The sequence below is a fragment of the Pinus tabuliformis genome, chromosome J (genome assembly GCF_031772625.1).
Source record: "Pinus tabuliformis cultivar Carrire ecotype Pingquan chromosome J, CPIR1, whole genome shotgun sequence".
Classification (NCBI taxonomy): Eukaryota; Viridiplantae; Streptophyta; class Pinopsida; order Pinales; family Pinaceae; genus Pinus; species Pinus tabuliformis.
Window position 1 is genome coordinate 284,555,384 of NC_142295.1, and position 19,029 is coordinate 284,574,412.

At 35.2% G+C, this 19,029-nt stretch overlaps 1 pseudogene; it reads left to right on the forward strand.

Annotated features, from left to right (window-relative positions):
- Nucleotides 1-9,147: 9,147 nt before the first annotated feature.
- On the forward strand, nt 9,148-14,670 carry LOC149226888 (putative CoA ligase CCL7 pseudogene; annotated as a pseudogene).
- Nucleotides 14,671-19,029: the final 4,359 nt, after the last annotated feature.

Here is a 19,029-nt window from a genome sequence, read left to right on the forward strand (position 1 = left end):
CATACAATCAAATAGAATTGATATGGAGATATCTGGTTATGGGAAGGATGGAATATTCAGGTCTGTGAGGCTGCCCTTGAAGCTTCCAAAGGACAAGAACATCGACATTGTATCATTTATGTTCAGAGATTCATCATCCTATGCTTAGAGATTAGCACAAGGAGATGCAGATTTTGGTGAGAAACTGAGTTTCAAGGAATTCAAAGACAAGGTAAGCACGGTGGGAAGTGTATTGATTCAATTGGGTATTAGAAAAGGAGATGTGGTGTTTTTGTTTTCTCTTGATGCAGGGGCATACAACTGAGCAATTTCGTTATGTTCTAGTTAACTTAGGGGGTCTTATGTTTTCAAGGAAGTTGGATTCCTATGTATCTAATTATTAATGTTTTGAGTGATTAGAATATGAATTAATTAGATGTTGTGAGGATATTTGTAAATGCTCTCGAATGTAGGAGAACATGAGTGATGATGAGTGATGACGAGAGAGTTGGAAATCAATTATAAGTCTTAGGCTAGAAAGTGGTGTCATGATTCGTTGAACTAGAGAGGATTCTTAGGGATTACTGGAGTTAAAAGTGGACTTAGAGGATATTCAGGATTTAGTTCAACAGATTAAGGATCTGAACCAGAATTGGTTAAACAGAGCCTTTTGTATAAATGAAAGCCTAAAAGGCATAGTAGAGAGAGAGAGTCAGTCAGTCTGGAGTCAGAGTCAATCATTTAGGCCTACAGGCAAGGGAAATAAAGGCCACTAATATAGAATATCGGGCCGAAGAAGAAATTCCTATGTAAATGTTTGTTATTTAATACAGATAACTCGATTCTAAGTTCGTGTGATGTGTTGAGTAATTGAATTATAAGTTGTGTGTGATCTAGAGTAATTCTGCGTAACATAGGTTGTGGGTGTGTAGAACTAGAGAAGAGGTGCAAAGTGGAGTGCGTTACGTGGTTGTGCACACACAATATTGGAGAGAACCTTTAGCAAAGGAATAACTGTAAGGGTTCTTAAAACCTAAAGGTTTACGAAGGAAGCATAAATGTGCGAGTGGAGATCGAGATCAGAACAAGTGAAGATCATGAGGCGAAGACAAATACACAGCCAGAAATTCGAATGGGTGATTACATAGTAAGAGCCAAAAGAACGTATTAATGCAGAGGAACCATTAGATCAGTCACATCAACGAATGAGAATAAGGGAGATATACGACTAAGATTAAGTCGTGAAAATGAAGTCAAGAAGATGAATGGTGGAGATTGAGCCCTAACATTTTATTAAGCACGTGTGCAGTTTCCAAAGATGGGAAGCAGTTTCTCGCGTGCCCTAAAGGTGGTAAGTGGTATTTCTAAAATTCACGTGATTAAGCTTAGAGGCCAACATGTAGCAAATGGTCGAGAGAGAAAACCACTTTTCTCGTGTGCTTCCAATATGATATCGGTCGTGCAAGTATCTGCGCGAGATTGCGCAATAGCCATTAGATCAAGCGGGATTGGTCAACGGTGAAGATCGGCCAAGCTTGTTGGCAATCAGGTGAGGCGACAGCTGTTGGATTGGGTGGAGCAGATCAATGGTGGAGATCGTCCGGGATAGTTAATGATCGGGTGACACGAAATCTGTCGGATCAAGGAATGAGATCGACGGCGGAGATTTAACGCGCTAAGGAGAGCATCCGAATATGTGCAAAAGGTTGAAGAATGGTGAAAAGGTAAGGTTTAAGTGTGTTTATGAGATATTTCTATTATAAAGATATTATAATAGAAATAAGCGGGATTAGTGTATTTTGGTTAAGTTAAGAATTAACCAAAGTTTATGAAGGATTGTGTAAGGTTTCGCTTAAAGGTTTATGAAAGGTTTAGACTTTGTATAGTTAAGTCTATCATTTTCGCATAGAGTTTATTTAAAAAGCCTTGAACCTTGATTAAGTGAAGATTTTTCTAAGTATGGAATTTTGAGAATTTCTGGGAAATGCACACATAGTGTGAAATGCAAATTTATTTGCATATTGTGGGTATATGTGGCTTAGGATGCATCATTGGGGTATATGCAGCTTAGGCTAGCATCATTTGGTATTAGAGCAGAACAAGGAAATTCTGTGTGTAAGAATTCTTTAAGAAAACTTGGAACAGAGTTATGTTTTGAAGGTATATATACAGGCAAGAGGAGATCAGACTTTAAATCTGACAAACAATAGGCACACAAAGATAAAGTGTAGCAGAATTTTCATATGCAAAGAAACAAAGAACAATCCATTCAAAGTGCAGGTGAATGGTAGAACAAGACCATGCAGAGGTCTTGAAGGTAGTGGTATAAGAAGGTGAGAATATTGCAGCAACCTAGAGCAAGGAGTGCTCAATTGGTTCTAGAGGAGAGAACCAGAGAGATGCCAAAACACTGAGCTCAGAGGAGAGAAGCTTAGTGAGGCTTGTGTAGCAAGAAGGAGACTTGTTACTGTAGAGGTTTTGTTGCAGCTCACAGGAAGATCATAAAGGCAATTCCACAAGAGGATGTGGGTAGAATTGCTAAGGGATGAAGAAAGATGGTAAGAGTTTCTGAATGAAAACAAAATGTGGTAGAACCTTGAATAATTCCAACAGTGGTTGGATAAAGAGGACAATTGTGGTATTAAAAGGTGCAGATGAATTGAAGCCTAGAAGGAGCAGAGAGAAATGCTCAAATAGGTTCGAGAGAATAGAGAACCAAGTGCTTGCCAAAAGACCAAGTATAGAGGAAAGCTTGGTGAGGTAAGTGGCAGTAGGGAAGACTTGATGTTGCAGAGGCTTTAGCACAGCTCATAGTAAGTGAGTGAGGAAGTCATGAAGATAGAGAAGAATATGACTATTGATAGTCATAACAGAGGTAACATAGATTCTTAGGAACACCACAACAAAAGAAAAATGAAGAAGGAGGACGCCAAGGAAAATGGAAAGAGAATGAGTCAAGATGGGCATGAAAAGGAGATTGTAGAGTTAAAAGAACAACTCAATGTATTAAGGATGATACTAGAGGAAAACAAAAGATAAGGTTGAGTCTTGAGGAAAAAGGCAGTGAAGTGGTCTAAGTTACAAAGAAGGCTACAACATAGGCAAGTGAAGTGGCTAGTGGAAAAACTCAGAGAAGCTGAGTTGGAAATGGAAGTTTCCATTTGTGAAGCAGAACAAGATAAAGTTCTGGTTAAAGATGAAGACTAGAGATCTGTGGAAGATCTTATGAATTATTGTGAGAATTCAACACAACAAGGAGATATGATGATTGAAGCATCAAGTGAGACCACAAGGTCTTATGTTTTTAAAACTGATAGTTTGTGTATGATTGCAAGTATTGTAAGAGAAAAACAACTTTGTAAAGATGTCTTTAGGATGGATGAAGATCTTGAAGTAAGAGGTGACAAAGAAAATTTCTCAAAAGAAGAAGAATTTGACTGGTTACAATAGAAAGAGCCTATGGATGAGTTACTCAATGAGAGAAGACAGTCATTTGAAGTTGTCATAGAGATGGAAGATCAAGATATTATTCTCATGAAGGATGAAGGAATATTGTCTCAGAGAGGTAATCTAATGAATTTGATTAATGTTATTGATGAAGAAAAAATGCAGGAGAATGTTAATGTAGATGATGAGAAAAGGATAGCTCTGGAAGAAGGTTTACAGAGAGACAACAAGGCAAAGTGTATTGAAGAAGAAGCACATCTACTGAGAGATGTTAAGAAAGAAGAATTCTATGCTAAAGATTTAGCAAAGGGAGAAAGGACATCTGATAATTGGTCACTAACAAAGGAAGGTTTTGCAGAGGATGAACAGTCTTTTAAAGTTGTCAAAAGTATAGAAGAGTATCTTTCAGAAGATGAATACTCTAAAGTAAAGAAGGATGGAGAATGTCTCTTGAATGAGAAAAGCAGTTAATTATTGCACCAGAAAGAATGCAGATTTACATTGATGTTTGAAACTATTATAACACGGGAACGATTTCTTGTGAAAGAAGGAGATGGGATTTAGTCTGAAGAGCTTATATGTGAAACAACAGTTGAGACTATTCAACCTTGTAATTTTCAAACTAATAAATTGTGTACAAATGCAAGAATTATAAGTGACGATGAAGTGCTTATGAAGTGTCACAAAGAAATTGAATTACTAGAGTATTTGCTGGAAAAATGGGAGTATGATAGAGTGATTACAGAAGAAGGATTCACTACAATGGACAAGAGCATAAAGACATCATTGAAGCAGATGGTGTGGAAGAGAGACTTGCTAACGGTCTTCAGAGTCCTTTGAAGAATCAACATACTGATGTGCCGATAAAAGAGGGAGAATCAGAGTAGTGAGATGTTTCCAGAGAAGGAAAAGGCACTGAGGCCTTATGATTTTCATTTTAACAATTGTTTTTTGAGTGCAGGTTTTGTTGCAAATGCTGGAGAATTTGGCACATATGAGCAACCAAGTAAAGAAAGAAGAGGAAGGAAAATATGCTAGAATTGATGAACAACATAGTAATGTATTTGAGGGGGTTCAAGTACAAAGGAAATTGGAGGACAATTTACTTTTTAAAGGTAAATTTACAGATATTCAACAGAGGTTATTTAGAAAGCAACAAGAGGTTAAGGATGAAAGGGTGGTAGTAAGAATCCAACAACTTCAAAGAGAAGACAACAAACGACAGTTTGAAGACGAGTGGACAAAGTACAACAACAAATGGAAAAGTAATTATCAGTAAAAAGATAAATTGGACATGGAGATTGAAAGAATAATAAGATTGATGATGAAGGTGCCTTAGAAGAAAACAACATTAAGAAGGCCAAGGAACAACAAAAAGAGAAAGACAACAACAAACTGTGAAAGCATAGCCAGTGGAGAAAAGCAACATAAAGTGTGGAAACCTGGAGAACAACAACAAACAACAGTAGCAACCAAAGAAAAATTGCAAAACAAAGTATGGGATCGAGGAAGACAAAGATCGGAAGCACATGATTAGGAGATCATGATTATTTTAACCTTGGGAGTCTGATGCAGGAGCATACAGCTCAACAATTTCATTATGTTCTAGTTAACTTAGGGGGTCTTGTGTTTTCAAGGAGGTTGGATTCGTATGTATGTAATTATTAATGTTTTGAGTGATTAGAATAGGAATTAATTAGATGTTGTGAGGATATTTGTAAATGCTCTCGAATGTAGGAGAACATGAGTGATTATGAGTGATGACGAGAGAGTTGGAAATCAATTATAAGTCTTAGACTAGAAAGTGGTGTCATGATTCGTGGAACTAGAGAGGATTCTTAGGGATTACTGGAGTTAAAAGTGGACTTAAAGGATATTCAAGATTTAGTTCAGCAAATTAAGGATCTGAACCAGAATTGGTTAAACAGATCCTTTTGTATAAATGTAAGCCTAAAAGGCATAGTAGAGAGAGAGAGAGAGAGAGAGAGAGAGAGAGAGAGAGAGTTAGTCAGTCAGGAGTCAGAGTCAGTCATTTAGGCCTATGGGCGATATAGAAGATCAGGTCGAGGAAGAAATTCCTGTGTAAATGTTTGTTATTTAATACAGATAACTCGATTCTGAGTTTGTGTGATGTGTTGAGTAATTGAATTATAAGTTGTGTGTGATCTATAGTAATTCTGCGTAACATAGGTTGCAAGTGTGTAGAACTAAAGAAGAGGTGCAGAGAGGAGTGTGTTACGTGGTTGCACACACACAGTATTGGAGAGAATAACTGTAAGGGTTCTTGAAACCTAAAGTTTTACGAAGGAAGCATAAAGGCGCGAGCGGAGATCGAGATTATAACAAGTGAAGATCGTGAGGCGAAGACACATACACAGGCAGAAACTTGAATGGGAGATTACACAGTGAGAGCCAAAATAACGTATTAGCACACATGAACCGTTAGATCAGTCAGATCAACAAATGAGAACAAGGGAGATAGACAACTAAGATTAAGTCGTGCAAATGAAGTCAAGAAGATGAATGGTGGACATTAAGCCCTAACCTTTTATTAAGCTGAGTTCCTTAAAGTATGAATTAAAGCACGTGGGTAGTTTCCAAAGATGGGAAGCAGCTTCTCACATGCCCTAAAGGTGGTAAGAGGTCTTTCTAAAATTCATGTGATTAAGCTTAGAGGCTGACACGTAGCGGAGAGAGAAAACCACTTTTCTCGCGTGCTTCCAATCTGATATTGTTCATGCAAGTATCTTTGTGAGATTGCATGATAGCCGTTGGATCAAGCGGGATTGATCAACGGTGAAGATCAACCAAGCTTGTTGGTGATCGGGTGACGCGATAGCCATTGGATTGGGCAGAGAAAATCAACGGTGGAGATCATCTAGGATAGTTAACTGTCAGATCGAGGAACGAGATCAACAACAGAGATTTAACGCGCTAAGGAGAGCATCAGAATATGTGAAAAAGGTTGAAGAATGGCAGAAAGGTAAGGTTTAAGTGTGTTTATGAGATATTTCTATTATACGGGAATTATAATAGAAATAAGCAGGATTAGTGTATTTCGGTTAAGTTAAGAATTAACCAAAGTTTATTAAGGATTGTGTAAGGTTCCGCTTAAAGGTTTATCAAAGTCTTAGAGTTTGGATAGTTAAGTCTACCGTTTCCGCATAAAGTTTATTTAAGAAGACTTGAACCTTGATTAAGTAAAGATTTTACTAAGTATGGAATTTTGAGAATTCCTGGGACACACACACATAGTGTGACATGCAAATTTATTTTCATACTGTGGGTATATGTGGCTTAGGCTGCATCATTGGGGTATATGCAGCTTAGGTTGGCATCATCTCCCAATTCTATTTATTCCCCCCTGTGTTTCTTTGGGATTGTTTCAATTGGGGTAGTGGCAACCATTGTCAATCCAGTGTATATCGCCATGGCAGTAGCCAAACAAGTCCAAAATTCGAAAGCCAAACTCATAATAACTGTCCCAGAGTTATGGGATACAGTGAAAGTTTTGGGTTTGCCTGCAATAGTGATTGGGGATGATGGGGATGGTAAGGGGCCTAGTTCTCCCATTATTTCCTTATCTCGATTCTACAATTATTTCTCAAGAATACATCATTGGCTGCAACTAGATTTCTGGAATCTATAATTATTTCTTCGATAACACATTTCTATTGGCCGAATTTTGCCAACAAAACATCCATATTGGTTGAATGTAAGTAGTAACATCCATATGAGAGGGAGACGCAAAATTACAAATGTATGACCAAGGGCTTTTACAGAGGAGCAGGAAGCCCTAGTTAAAAAATCATGGAATTCCATGAAATCAAATTTTGTTGAACTAGGGTTTAAGTTCTTTCTAAGGTAAGTTTGTATTAGCAATCAAAAAAATCGTGGTAATTTTATATTAGAATTGCTAGTGAATATTATCGCCAATGGACGAATATTAATTACAGAGAATTCAATCCAATGACATAAAGCCATGATTGAGCTTGGTTGTGGGAGCGCCCGAAGTAACTTTCTGTGTTTGATTAACTTTAACAGGCATTTTGGCTTTAAAACGTGTCTGTTTGAAGAAACAGTCTCCTGAACAAAGATAAACACAATAAGACAAAGAACAAAATAAGACTTTTATAATGTAAGAGATCCCCTGCAAAACCCATAGCTTGATTGCATTCATTCCTCGATCAATATGAACTACTGTAATAGATTCATAGAAGAGAAATACATAGTACTTAAGTAAATTATTACACCCAAGGTTTTCGTTTTAGGTAGAAGAGATCCAGTGCAGTAAAAAAAATAGTGATGTTAAGAAAAGACATAACATTTCACAGACAACGTGATGAAAGATCACCTTGGAAGGGAGCTTTTTCTTTTGTTTGAATTCGCTGGGTTCTTCTTTTGCATGCTTCAAAGATTTCTTTTTTCCCATTGCACCCGCTTCTAGGCCTTTGGGAATGGTTTCCACCTTTGCAAGGGTACTATCTTGTTTAGGCAAAGCAAGCTTCTCTGCTCCATTCATATTCAGATCCTCTGGGACACTATTAATGTCTAATTTGGCCTCAACAATTGGAGATACTGCCTCCAGAGGTACTTCTTCATGGTGGACTTCATCATTTTGTGAAGGTACATTAGTTTTAGCAGTTAAAGAAGATACCTCTACCTCTAGAGGTATTTCTTCATTGTGAGCTTCATCTATTTGTAAAGAAGGTGTATCCTGGATTACTTCCTCGTTAGACTCTTCATCTTTATTCATGTCATGAACCCCACCCTCTGTGTTGGATCCATGGCATGCGTTATTGTCAATATACAATGCAGGATCACCATTAGACACTTGTTCATTGTGCACTTCAGGAGCTAGGGCATCCATATCCTTGTACGAGTTGTTCTCTTCTTTTGTTAGGGACTGCTTTAGAAAAGCTCTTTGAGCGGCAATATTTTTGTAATGGGCATCAAAGTATGTTTCCTTTTTAGCAACTGAACCTGGAGTCGAACATTTCTCCACCTCTTCCAGATACCTGTTCTGCGAAAATGCTGACCATTTCTCCCATGATAATGTATCAAGTGAGAATCTTCCAAAGGATACCGAACCATCCACCAGACACTCAGGAGCAGCTTCCACCTGTGATTGATTGCTGAATACAATTACATCAAAACTAACATACGCAATTGACATAAATTCATATGAGTCTAACAATCAAACTTATGCAACTGAGATTAAGGTAAACTGCTACATAAGAACATCTGTAATGTAAAGTTTGTAACTGAATCCACTTTCAGATGTAGATATGTCAATGTGAAACCCATGAAGACATTTATGGTCCATGTGAAACCCATGAATACATTTGGGGTGCACATGAAACCCAAGCCATACAAGGATCCCCCTTTGTCTTGGAGTTGGGACCTCAACAACTTGGTGGGTTTTACACTCAGTTACCTTTCTATTTATCATTTCCTCCAAAAGCAAAACACACAAAAGAGAAATCATATGACTTACTTGGCTATGATCCTTAATCTCACGAGTGTCAGTAAGACCATCAGGACTCCATTCAAAGCAAGCTTCCTCTTCGCCCATGGCTTCCCCAACCTGCACAATCATTGGAAAGTTGTATCTTCAGTTATCCAACCCTCCCTTTCTCAGTCATCATCATGGCATGCAAGCTTCCTCCATTAATGAGCCGGGGTCCAATATCAAATTTGGAAAAATCTTTGTTTGAAAAGATGGTTGAGGTGCCATCAGTGAACTGTGAAGAGAAAGAAACAGTTTGGCAGATAAAAACAAAGCCATCCAATTCACTAAAAGAAGTATAGTGCATGTGCTCTCTGTTTAGGGATTTTTGTCAGCTATTGGAAATTATTCACACAATTGTGCAATGTTTGCAACAGTATACGACTACCCCATTATCTAATATTTTATGTCATCCTGTATATAAAACATGAGTTGTCAGCAACATATAGAGGTGAAGATTCTTAGTTCGGGCCTATCTAAATAATTGAAGACTTTCACAAGACTCAAGTTTTGGAGTACATTTATTTACAAGAATAACCCCAAAGCAACTGCAATAACCCAGCTGTAAACAATAGCACTTAACGGAACATGAACTAGATTTGAACAAAGCTAAGACTATGTTAATAATGACTAGCTTCAGCCTACCAGAACACATACTATGTGACTATTACATAGAATGTAGTATGGCCCTGCATTATCTCAATTATAAGTTTGATTGTCTGCTGGGTGTCCTACCTTCAACTGTGAACAACCGTCAATAATATTATTGTTGAGAGATTCTTCCCAATGAAGGGCTTGAACACTGAAGGAAAATGCAGGCCTGCAGTGGAGAAGCTTGACCCAATCTGGTTATGGAAAGGATGGAATATTCAGGTCCATAAGGCCGCCCTTGAAGCTTCCAAAGGAAAAGAACACCGACATTGTCTATTTTATGTTCAGTGATTCATCATCCTACGCTCACAGATTAGCACTAGAAGATGTAGATTTCAGTGAGAAACTGAGTTTCAGGGAATTCAAAGACAAGGTAAGCATGGTGGGCAGTGGATTGAGTCAATTGGGTAGTCGAAAAGGAGTCTTGGTGCTTTTTTTTTCTCCCAATTCTATTTATTTCCCCCTGTGTTTCTTTGGGATTGTTTCAATTGGGGTTGTGGTAAGCACTATCAATCCGGTGTATACCGTCATGGAAGTAGCCAAACAAATCCAAGATTTGAAAGCCAAATTCATAATAACTGTCCCAGAGCTATGGGATACAGTTAAAGATCTGGGTTTTCCTACAATAGTGATTAGGGGCGATGGGGATGGTAAGTGGGCTAGTTCTCCCATTATTTCCTTATCTCGATTATGCAATTATTTCTCGAGAATACATCATTGGCTGCAATTGGATTTCTAGAATCTATAATTATTTCTTCGATAACACATTTCTATTGGCCGAATTTTTTCAAAAAAACATCCATATTGGTTGAATGTAGGTAGTAACATCCATATCGGAAGGAGAAGCAGAATTACAAACGTATGGCTGAGGGATTTTACAAAGGAGCAGGAAGCCCTAGTTAAGAAATCATGGAATGCCATGAAATCAAATGTTGCCGAACTAGGGTTTAAGTTCTTTCTAAGGTAATTTTGTATTAGCAATCGCGGAAATCTGTTTGTTCCCTTCAACAAATCTTCTTCCATAAAACCATAAAAGGTCATTGAGTTATGCAAAATGTTTATTTGGTTACAGAGTGTTTGAGATTGCGCCTTCAGCCAAATGGCTATTCTCATTTTTACATGATACTAACATTCCAATCGAAAAGAATGCAAAGCTTAAGGGGAATGCTCTTACAATTTTCAAAATGGTAAGACTTATTCCAGTTTTTAAAATAGTAATTTTATTAAGATAATTGTCAATGAGTGTAGCCAATATTATTTATTATTTATATAAAGGTTAAACTTACTTATGTAAAAAACAAAACAGAGACCCACTTCTTTACTACTATGTCTGTGCAATAGATTCTTGCCTGTGTTGGGATTTTGGATTTTTTTTGTATATGGTCTATCTTGCACAGACACATAAGTAAAGAAACATATGCAGAGACAAAAACAGTTACAGCAAGAGGTATTATATGTTCAATAGTGCTTCTTAGATGCAGTGACAAAGACTGTTTCTGCATCTAAGAAGCACTCCGAAACATATATTAATTATTGTTGTAATTGTTTGTGTTTTTCCATATTTTTCTTTACTACTGTATCTACAGAGATTCATTTAAGAGAATTGTTGGTGATGATCCGGGATTCATAATAGATCAGTACTTGAGAAACATTTTACATCTTTGACGATAAGTAGACTTCTACTAAGGTAGGAGCAACTTGTTGTCCCTGTTGTAGTAGTATGTTTACCGCACAAATTTGTCAAAAATGTATCAGAAAAGGTCAATTGGACATTAGCCGCAGAGCTAACACTCACCTCTCTTGTAAATTTGATTCAATATTACTTCCAATCCAGTTTATTCGGCTACATATATGATTTCTTAATGGCTTATTTCACTTACAACCTTGTTTGTGTGAATAATTTTCCTTTTTAGTTTGGCCAAAACATTATTTTATATATATATATAGATATAGATATATATAGATATAGATATATATATATATAGATATCTATATATCAACCAGGACTATACCCTGTTGTCATATATTCATATATCACATAAATTGAAGGGTAGTTTTATCACAACCCACATGACTTTTTAATGATTTGTTTACTAGTTAACTGAATGAAAAGATATTGTTCGCAAATTAATGCTTAATTCCTCATGTTCAAATTTCAAGGCCCCCATCCATGTGCCTTCTTACTATATATCTCCAGGCCCTTCAACTCAATTAACCTTGCCCTTCTTTTCCATTTTGAAACAGGGTTTTAAAACCCAACCACTGCTAATTTTGCAGACTGGGTTTTTAGTTTCCTCTTTAGGTTTTGTTAGTGGTTTCTTCGATTCCCTATTCGTTGTTAAAAAACTAGTATATAACTTTCTTTTCCATCCTCATATTATATATAGACAAGTGCCACTGTAGTGGCAATGTCCCTACCGTCCATGAATTTGAAATTGCCTATGATAAGTGGCTATATACATGGTATGTATCTCCTATTTACTCAGTGCAGAAGACCCAAGTAGAAAACATTGTGATGAAAATTAATTTTTGGAACTTCAGATCTGTTGTCACTGCAATTGATTGGTTATCATCACATAGAAAGAAAGGTTTGCTTGATATAACAAATATTTGGGCTCAGAGAAGGGTAGTAAACCATTGATTTCTTATCATGACTGATAGCCAGAACACATATAAAGACTCAGACAAGATTTGTGCTTTTTTTAAATAAACAATGTAGTTTAATTGTTTTATGTTTTTTGGTTAAATTTATTTGAAATTAGGGAAGGGTGTGCTGGAACTACAAGTTTGAGCAGTGGATTTTGTACAATTAGGGATTTTTTTGGGGTGCTGAATCTATAAACGCATGCAAAATAACAAAAAATCAAGATCAGACAAAGAAATTATTCTCCAAAATTTAGACAAAACACTCCAAAACATAAAATAGTTAAACAACCCCAAATATAACAACTGTGATTTCCATTCCAGCTTAGACAACTGTTATAGATCCTTCTTTATTGAAAATTCAAGGAGGTATACCAGAGATGGAAGATAGTAAGCAGAAAGTAATTTGCAAAGAAAAATATTTTTGAAGAAATAAGCAGTCATGCAACGTGTTCGAATTGCTATTGCCAATTCTTACTTCTTATTATTGTTTTAAAAGAGAATGATTGGATGCTATCTATTTTTGAACTCAAAATATCTGCCAAACCATCCTTTGAGGGTTAGGCACATGTGCATAATACAGGAACATTGACAGATGTGACTGATTTATAATTAATGCTGAGCATTGATAGGTATGGCATATTTGTAATCAATGTTGTAAGAGGTTCTTGCTGCGTTCATAATCATAACCTTTTTGCAGGGATAGCTTGAAGAAAATTGTGAACTAGACAGATTCGTGGATTTGTACAAGTAGTGAAGAAGGTATTGGCATGGAAATATCGAAAACATATGGAAGACGGAGCTTTAAAAAGATATTTAAATACATTGATAAATTCTCACTATTTAAATAATCAGTGAAACATAGTTTGTTTTTGCAAGTAGTGCAAAGGTTTGAGTGTAGTAGATACATTCATGTTAAGAAAAACACCACGCTCTTAAGGAGATGAGCATGTTTCTTAATGTCAAGTTTAATTCACCATGCAAATTTTCCTATGCCTTACTTAGAAAATTGTAGAAGCAAGCAAAGATATAATCTTTACTATCTAAATCCAAACTAGCACAAATTATCGAAAAATACATCGTAATATGCCTTTAAATTCATCAAGGTTAGTTCTATAGATTTAAGTCCCTCTTAAAAAAAAAAATTCCACATTCATCTAATTTCAAATATAGGAAAATAATCCTCAATGCCAAGAAAGGAGAGAGGATTAAGGTAAACCAACTCCTTTTTAATTCACAAAACTTCTCTTTCATTGGTTTTGTTGAATAGAACCCTTTAAATTTTTTAGACTTGATTTGGTAGTTGATCCCACTCATATTGAAGGAAATCTAGTTGGACATGTAGGACTTTGTAACTCCAATAATTTTTCGTTGATATTGTTAACATGAATTCACAACCTTGATGTCAACCTGTGTTGGGATTTTGGAGTTTTTTGTATATGGTCTATCTTGCACAAACACATAAGTAAAGAAACATATACCGAGACAGAAACGGTTACAGCAAGAAGTATTGTATGTTCAATAGTGCTTCTTAGATGCAGTGAAAAACATTGTTTCTGCATCTAAGAAGCACTCCAAAACATATATTAATTATTGTTGTAACTGTTTGTGTTTTTCCATATGTTTCTTTACTAATGTATCTTGCAATATATACACTGTACAAAAAAAAATCACAATCCCAAGGCATGCATGGATCTATTGCACAGACACAGCAGTAAAGAAATAAAATGACAAACAAAAAGTTCAGGAGGGCTTCTTAGATGCAGAGACAAAGTCTGTCTCTGCATCTAAAAAGCACTGCAGCAAGAACAAATATATGTTCAACAGTGCTTCAGAGTCTGTCACTAACCATTATTTCATTTTCTAAGGTTTTAAACATGAGTGCCCAAAAGAATCCACTTGAGGTTATTATTAAGCAGACGAACACAACTGCATTGTTCTATTCTTCTGGGACTACTGGGAAAAATAAAGGGGTGATCTTAGCTCATAGGAATTTCATGGCAGCTACCTTGATGGTGACCAGTGACCAGGAAATGAAAGGCGTGAAGCATTGTACTATCTTATGTGATATTCCCATGTTTCATGTGTATGGGATGGCATGTGTTAGATATGGGCAGCTCCAAAGAGGAGTTGATGTGGTTCCAATGGGAAATTTACCTTTGTAAGGATGCTGGAATCAATTCAAGAATACAAAATATCCTATTTAACTATGTCGTCCATTATGCCATGCTATTGCAAAACAAAATGTTGTGGCACGATATGATCTGTCTTCTTTGAACGAGATTGTGAGTGGAGTAGCACCCTTGGACAATGATACCATGGAGTAGTGGGCGAAGAGACTCCCACAATCACAATTAATCAGGTGCATATCTATATCCATCTTTTACCTATGCATCTTAGATACAGTAGAGTATTTTTGTTTACTTCATGGAAATCCATGACCTTATGGGACATAAAGCATAATCTGCACAAAAAATTTATACAACTTGGTTGCCATTTGCTTCAGTAGTGTATCTACCTGCTACATTTTTAGAATCATAGTTGTTTTCTTTAACCCATTACCAGATCGAAGTATTCGTTAGATAATTAAGTATTAGGTCATGGTGTCAGAGTTAACCCTTTGAGTTAGTCTTTTTTCCCTATAAGGAAATAAGTTACCAGGTGAATTGTCCAAGGTCAAAATGATTAAGAGTTTCTAGTTATTGTTAATTTTTCCACACTACTCTAGTTGTTAGATGTATTATTTCTGATCTACACCACTCTAGTCGTTAGAGGTACTATTCCTAGTCCTAGGTCATTAGCATTGTTGTAGGGCTACTGAAAAACCCTTTGTTTGCCCATTCATGTATGTCTTTGACACTAACTTAACGATACTTAAACTAAGCAAGAGTATCTACAATGTAGCCCTTGTTCAAATGTGTAGGTTATTTTATACTTTTCAAAGTTAATAACTAAACTAAGCGGCAGGGAACGCTAGCTATGTGGCCTTGTGTGTGTGTGTATATATATATAGATTAATTTTATATTGAATTAAGTTTTGATAATAAATTTGTATGAATTAGGTTTTGAATATATATTTCAGTTTGTAATATTTTATGTTAATAATATTTTTATTTTTCTAATTATTAAAATTATATTTTTAAGTAAAAAAATGTGTTAAAAAAAAAATAGAAGTGTTTGTTCTTTTTTTTTCTAATTTTTGTGTTTTCAATCTATTTAAAACAGAGGACATGTGATATATATATATATATATATATATATATATATATATATATTATATATAAAAGTTTTGATTATATATTTTTGTTTGTAATGTTTTTTTCTTTGATTATTATTCTAATGATTTAAAAAATAGGTTTTTTTCCCCATAAGTATTTGTTTTTTTTTCTTACACAAAAATATTTCACATACCTTTGTCTTGCATTTAAAATTCCATTACTAAATGGAAAATTTGGACAACCATTTTTTCTACTTTGCATGCCTCTTAACTTCCCTTGGTTTTGTAACTTTCCATAAACATAACTTTTCAAAATGATCTTGCTAGTCCCCTGTCCAGTCTAATTAATGTTGCAATGCTAAAATCATTCGTTGTTATTTTGCAACTCTAAGATCATGTCACCTATCGAAATAAATACCATGGTGTTGAAGAGTTTTCTTGAGAATGAATTCTAGTACCAATACTTTTTCTGTGAGGATCTCACAAAAGCTGAGCATGGGAACAACATTTAAGTGTTGTGCATAGGATAAAGTTTGAGTTCCTGTAAACATATCAAAGTCTAGTGTGTCCTATGAGATTCAATGTTAATATCTTTGTTAATTGAGAGTTGTAAGACCTAAACACTCTCATGAATGAAGAACTTCATGGAATTTGAACAACTTATGAAATGAGAACTAGAAAAGAGAAGTCAGAATCAAAGGAGGTTGTCTTCAAATATTCAAAGAAGTCTAAAGAATAAAGACTACTCCAGTCATGAGTCATATTATGAGATGGCTCAATTTTTGAGGAATTAAAAGAGAGGATATGGCAAGTATAATTGTAAGTTTCCCCTCAAATGCTTTGATAGTGGTAGAATTGGTGAGTTTGCTTCAAAATGTCCTCACACTAAAGATGGGAAGAAATAGAAACGAAAAAAAGCAAAAGAATAGAAGTAAATCTCACAAATACCAGAATAAAAGAACTCAGAGAAAGAAGATTTTTTATTCTAAAGAAGATGGTAACTCATTTAAAGAATGTAGTGAACAATCATCTGAATAAGAGTATGATGAATTCTTGCTCATTGCCTTAGATTATGAATTTAAATACAAATATAATTCAGACATAGAGGAAGAAATAGAAGGAGTAGATGATCTTGAAGTTGAGCTTATTAGTGCTCTAAATGAGCTAAAAAATACCAAGAGTACTAATAGGAACTAAGGGAACAATTTTTAGAGAAGAAGAAGGTAATAGTCACTTTAATGAAGAAATCTTTAATATTCAAAAGGTGCAACTAGAAGAGACAAATAAAATAAAATAAATTTTTATAAATAGTTAAAAGATGAACAAAAGAGTCATGAGGAGTTAGAAGATGATAATATGTTTTCTAAGAAGGAATTGCCCAATAAGTAAGAAAAGAGATACTCAAATGCATCTGAAGAAGATATTATCCCTTTGAAAACTCAGCTTGGGGAAGCAAAGAGAAAAGAGGAAATTCTCACAAATAAGCTAATAGAGTGGAAAAAGAACTGATAAAAGCTAAAAGCAAAGGCCATTTCTTTAAGGGTAGATATAGATAAATAAAAGGATAAAATATATCTAAATCATAATCTTGTCAAATGATCAAAGACTCTAAATGGTGTCCTCAATGTTCAAAACTCACCCGCAAGAAAAACATGTCTGGGATATAAAGATCCTCAACTGTCCTCAAATTGTGAGCCAAGAACCAAGTTCTTACAAAACAAATTCCCTCTAAGCTATGTAGATGAACTCAAAGGAAATGAAAGAGAAGAAAAATGAGGTTATGGAAAAATAAATAATCGTAAAAGTGTTGATCCTAACATTTCCAAAAATATTTCTCAACGCAGAGTGGAGCACTAGTAGGTAAGGCATAAAAAATTCAATAGATCCACTCATATGCAAAAAAAACACAACTTTAGGTATCCAAAATTATTTTATCACATTTTTTATTCTTTTCATAACTTCAAACATAAGGTTATTAATCATAAATATAATAAACTTAACACATATGAGGATGATAGATACAAGCAAATTCAAAATTCCAGATCATGGAATTTCTTTGTTGGAAGGAACAATACATATTATCCTCTCAAGAATGAGATTAAATGCTTTAACTACAATATTTTATTACACAAAGCTAGTGAGTGTGGGAGTATATCTTCTAATTTTGGCAGTATATTCCTAAGCAATATTTACATCAAGGAAGCTCCATAAATTGGAAACAAAGACCAGAAAAATATGACGAATGTGGATTTAAACTATATGCCCATAATTAAGAAGGATGATAGATACGAGCACATTCAAAATTATAGATCATGAAATTTATTTGTTGGAAGGAATAATACATATTCTCCTCTCATGAATGATATTGATTGCTTTAACTACAATATTTTTCTTACACAAAGTCAGTGAGTGTGGGAGTATATCTTCTAATTCCAACAGTATATTCCTCAACAATATTTACATCAAGGAAGCTCCAAAAATTGGAAACAAAGACCATAAAAATATGACAAGTGTGTATTTGAACTATATGCTCATAATTAAGAAGGGAACAATATGTTAGTGGGTTCTCAAAGAACATGACTGGTGACGACAGTAAATTTCTCTTTCTAATAGAAGATAGAAGTGGAAGTGTCACATTTAAAAATAATGCTCCAACACATATAAAAGGAAGACGAATTGCTAGTTTGGATGTTATGCAACCAACTCACAAAATAGAAGAAGAAATAGATCAACAAATTCAAATTAACCTCTTTGAGGGGGAAACCCCCTTTACATTACACAAATAAAAAATTCTTGGATGAATCAAATGACAAAACCTTCATTCTATATATAGGAGTCTAAGGGGTCACAATATAATCAGAGCCAACATAACAATAATAATATAAGGGCATAACAATAAAAATAGTAGGCTTTTATGGGGCATAATAATAAAGATATGGGGACTACATGGGCACAACAATAACAGTAAGGGGGCTACCCTAAAAATAACATTGAGGGAATACACTAGTATTATAGACCTAACATGCCCATTTCCTTAAAAAAAGTGTTGTCCTCAATGCTTGAGTAGTTCTGGATGCGTCTGGATAAAATTATCATACTCCCATGTGGAATCTTCAGTGGGTAAGTTCTTCCACTTGATGAGATGCTCTAAAATTGATCGATTTCGTAGTTGTCAAGTTCTTGTTTCGTGACTGCTTCAGGTTCCAATATGATTTTTCCTTCCCTGACAAGTTCTAGCAATATTGTTTGAATTGGGAGGTTGTCACTTATAACCTTTGTGAAGCATGAAACATGGAAAACTGGCTGCACTCAAGAAGATGCAGGAAGCTCTAATTTGTATGCCATAGTACCAATCTTTTGCAACACCTTGTAAGGATCATAATACTTTGGTGATAATTTATTGTCCTTCTTAGCTTGCTCGAGGGACATTTTTTTGTATGGTTGTAGGCATAAATATACCCAGTCACCAACATCAAGACTTCTTTCACTGCGATGTTCATCTTCTTGTTGTTCATTCTATTTTGTGCCAAAGTGAGGTTATCATTTAGAGTTGGAGAACTTGTTGTTGATGCTCGATGTGATA